This window comes from Chiloscyllium punctatum, chromosome 40, assembly GCF_047496795.1.
Source record: "Chiloscyllium punctatum isolate Juve2018m chromosome 40, sChiPun1.3, whole genome shotgun sequence".
Taxonomy (NCBI): Eukaryota; Metazoa; Chordata; class Chondrichthyes; order Orectolobiformes; family Hemiscylliidae; genus Chiloscyllium; species Chiloscyllium punctatum.
The window spans coordinates 45,675,256-45,680,215 of NC_092778.1; positions in this window are offsets into that span (position 1 = coordinate 45,675,256).

Genomic DNA, 4,960 nt, shown 5'->3' on the forward strand with positions numbered 1-4,960 from the left:
ACATTTCTAATGTTTTGACCTCCCAACAGAATTAGAAGAAATCAGAATTACTTTCTTGCTCAATAATATTTGCTCCTTTTTTTTTTACTTTGTTTTTAAGCTGACTATCCTGTTCTGTGTTTTCATCAATTTGTTTGATTGCAGAAATGTCATTCCATGCTTTGGCTCACACAATTGAAATGACACACAATAGCTGTTCTGAGAACCATTTAGTACAGCTAACTCTGTACTTGCAGATTTCCTTTTCTTGCCTCGTGTGATTTGTTCAATGATTGATGTTCACTTGATCAGTGGCTTCAATGTATGGATCTATGTGCTTGAGACATGGTGTAGGCGAGCAAATGTGTGGGTTTGTGTGTGGGGATTAATGTGAAGTCTGGTCTCTGGCTCTGTGTGTTGGTGTGATAGTTCAAGTCTCTTGTTTTCAAAACAACAGTCTTCCTGTACTGTAACTTTAATGAAACAGCCTGAAGCTAGGTGCCTCCAGTCACAGCTTCATGGTCGAGATCATTGACAATGACAAACCAAGAGGCATGTTGGTACAATATTGTGTTTTATCCCAAACATCCTTTTCTCATATACAAGAATTACATACTTACATTCTGAGTTAGCCAACTTACCCATTTTTGCACCCAACTGATTTTAGGCATTAGCAATTTGTTATTATCATCAGCTTCTGCGTCACCATCTTTAATTTGTCTGATCTTTTAATGGTAGTTGTTTGCACCGTCATTGACGTTTCACCTAGGTGATGTTCCCTCCCCGCAGGGTATCATGCCATTTGTTGTTGCCACTCGGTCTGACATGTAAGACCTTATACATTTGTACCCTGATTGGTTCTCCAATGCTCCAATCTGACAATGGTTGACAGTCTTGTTAAAGTTAAGTTTGACCTCAATGTTGACTCTGGACAATACTCCCTCTAATTTTATTTTAATATACTTCAGAGGTCCATGTGCAGTATCTACTTCTGAAACCAGAAGTCAATGTGTCAGCATAACAATCAGTGCACACAGAATCTCAGGAACCTCACAGCAGTACCATGGTCATGCAGCTTAGAGGGAATACTGCTCTGGAGTCCAGACCCCATGAAATCTCATGGCATCAGATCAGACATCAGGCAAGGAATTACCATTTACAGTCTCCTTTCGGCTGATGAATCAACACTCAACAATACTTGGAGGAAGCACTATGGGTGGAAAGGGCATGGAACTTACACTGGATGAGAAACGTCAAATCCATCACCAAGAGTGGCTTGGTAGCACCACTACCAACCAAGCTAGTAAAGTCCTAAGGATAATGCTGCTATGTTGAGTGTACAACAGGTGCTGTGGGAATTAACAAGAGGGTAAAATCTCATTGACGCCATCCTCAATCTACCTGCTACAGATCTCACCACACAGGTATGACCCCTGCACAGTCCTTCTGTATATCCTCCATCATGTTGTGCTTTACTACCACCGTGTTAAATCAAGAGGTCTTGAACATATCTTGCAACTTAAAACTAGGCATCCATGAAGTACTGTAGGCCACCAGCAGCAGAGTTATATTCAACCACCATTTGTGACCTCAACAATCTGGGATATGCTCCATTACCATCAACCAGAAGATCAATGGTTCAATGAAGAGTTCAGGAGGGCATGCCAGAAGCATCATCAGTTACATCTAAAAATATAGAGTCAACCTGGTGAAGCTACAACTCAGGATTGTCAAACGGTAGATACAGCATGAAATAGACAGGGCTACATGATCTCATAACCAACAGATCAGATCTAAACTCTTCAGTCCTGACACATTCAGTCATGAAAGGTAGTAGACAATGAAACATTGAATATGCAGTGGAGTCTTCACAAATATCCTCACTCTCCATGATGTGTGCTGGAGCTCCACTATTCCCACAGTCATCACAAAGGTTAAAGATTTTAAAAGTGCCCAAAATTCCACAAATGACCAGTCTTTTTAAGACCCAGTTAAAAAAATCACACAACACCAGGTTATAGTCCAACAGGTTTATTTGGAAGCACTAGCTTTCTGAGTGTTGCTCCTTCATCAGGTGGTTGTGGAGTATAAGATTGTAGGACACAGAATTTATAACAAAAGTTACAGTGTGATGTAACTGAAATTATAAATTGAAAAAGACCTGGATTGTTTGTTAAGTCTTAGCAAACTTAAACAATCGATGATTTGGAGATGCCGGTGTTGGACTGGGGTGTACAAAGTTAAAAATCACACAACACCAGGTTATAGTCCAACAGGTTTAATTGGAAACACACTAGCTTTTGGAGTGATGCTCCTTCAACAGGTGATTGTGGTGTTATGATGGAGCCCTCCACAATCACCTGATGAAGGAGCATCGCTCCGAAAGTTAGTGTGCTTCCAATTAAACCTGTTGGACTATAACCTGGTTTTGTGTGATTTTTAACTTTGAACAATCAAGGTCTTTTTCGATATATAATTTCATTTGGATCACACTGTAAACTTTTGCTATAAATTCTGTGTCCTACGATCTTATACTCCACAACCACCTGATGAAGGAGCAGCGTTCCAAAAGCTAGTGCTTCCAAATAAACCTGTTGGACTATAACCTGATGTTGTGTGATTTTTAATTTTGTACATCCCAGTCAACATCGTCACCTCCAAATCATTTTTAAACCCAAGTTGACAGAAAGCACAGACTATGTTTCTGTACTTAAAATTACTATTTATTACAATAATTCAATTCAAACCATAAAGAAACAAAAATATGTATTCCCAACATATTACTCTTATAACTGAAACTTTAACTCTCTTCTTAAATCCCTTAATAAATATACAGAAAAACAAACATGAGTGCAATGGTTGGAGGAAATGCAGTTTAACAGCACCTTTACACAGAATTTAACAAGGTGTCCCTTTCACTTCCCAAACCTGCTGACCTCTGATCTCCTTATTTCCTGATTTTTTTCATTTTTTTTCCCTGAAGACACAGGGCAATTGGCACATTAGTTGTGGTTGGAGGCAACAGCTTACAGCAGCTGGTGGGAGAGAATATCAAGATGTCTTCCAAGCTTCGGTTACTTTACTGCAGAAAGACAACTTCACTTTTCTGCAGTCTGGAAGCTTCAATATCGTAAACACACAAGCTGTTCACCTACCCAGGAGCCAGTCAGAGAGCTGTTGCTGACATCCACAATTGGCACTGATTGCACATACTAATCAACAAAATGTCTCTGAGCGGAACTCACTCACTCTGCAACTATTTCCACCCACTGCCTGGTGCTATGTTTTAGATCTTTTTCACTCACTACTTAAACAGAGTAACAGCATAAATACAAATCACAATGAGTACTAGTAGCATAGTTTTAAAAGTACACCAACCCCTTCAGTACACATTGGTTTACGTATACATTTTCCCATTCTGTTTGCGATCCAAGTAAAGAAAAATAAAAGATGTGGTCTTTATAATGTGTCTCTGTTTGTCTGTGTGTATGAGCAGGTTTGCGGACACAGTATGAGAGATACAGAGATAATGTGAGGGTTTATTTGTACGAGGGATTTGGGGACTGAGTCGGTCTGTATGAGGTTCTGTGGTGACTGCATAGGTGTGGTGCCCTGTATAGGTTTGGTGCACTGTATGTGAGAGCCTATGCATGTGTATGGGGACCGTGTTTGAGAGTCTATTTATGGCATGTTAAAGACATTGAGGTCTTTGTGTGAGATTCTGTGTGAGAGGGTCAGTGGAGCTGTGTGAGGTTCAGTGAGGACTGTCTGAGAGGATCAGTAGGGACTGTCTGAGAGGGTCAGTGGGGATCCTGCGTGAGAGGTTCAGTTGGGTTTGTGTATGAGGGTCCATGGGGATTGTGTGAGAGGGTCAGTGGGGATTGTGTATGAGGGTCAGTGGGGGTTGTGCGGGAGGGTCAGTGGGGATTGTGTGAGAGGGTCAGTTGTGATTGTTATGAGAGTCAGTGGGGATTGTGTGTGAGAGTCAGTAGGGATTGTGGGAGATGGTCAGTGAGGACTGTATGAGGGTCAATTGGGATTGTGTGAGAGGGTCAGTGGGAATTGTGTGAGGGTCAGTGGGGTTTGTGTGAGAGGGTCAGTGGGGATTGTGTGAGGGTCAGAGGGAATTGTGTGTGAGGGTCAGTGGGGATTGAGTGAGAGGGTCAGTGGGGATTGTATAAGAGTCAGAGGGGATTGTGTGTGAAGGTCAGCGGGAATTGTGTGAGAGTCAGTGGGGTTTGTGTGAGAGGGTCAGTGGGAATTGTGTGAGGGTGAGAGGGGATTGTGTGTGAGGGTCAGTGGGGATTGTGTGAGAGGGTCCGCGAGGATTGTGTGAGGGTGAGAGGGGATTATGTGTGAGGGTCAGTGGGGTTTGTGTGAGAGGGTCAGTGGGGATTGTGTGAGGGTCAGTGGGGATTGTGTGTGAAGGTCAGCGAGAATTGTGTGAGAGTCAGTGGGGTTTATGTGAGAGGGTCAGTGGGAATTGTGTGAGGGTGAGAGGGGATTGTGTGAGAAGGTCCGCAAGGATTGTGTGAGGGTGAGAGGGGATTGTGTGTGAGGGTGAGAGGGGATTGTGTGTGAGGGTCAGTGGGGTTTGTGTGAGAGGGTCAGTGGGGATTGTGTGAGGGTCAGAGGGGATTGTGTGTCAGTGAGGGCTGTGTGTTAGGGTTTTGGGTGCTGTCAGTTTTCTTTCTGCTTAGAAGTACAATGGCGGAACAAACGGCAACCAAATCATCGTGACACTCTTGTATTCTTTTTAACCTACTGACCACCATAGTAAAGCACCAGAGCCAATTGAGTATTTCCCAGCAAAACCCACTGAGGACAATACAGACCACTGACTGATAGCTTTAAGGTTGCTCTGTGATCACAAACAGGTGAGGTATTGTAGCTCGCGCTACGCTGGGATGGGGCTATCCGATTGGTCCATGTTGCACGTGACGTTTACATAGTATCCAATGGGAGAGCGGCAGTCGTTGGG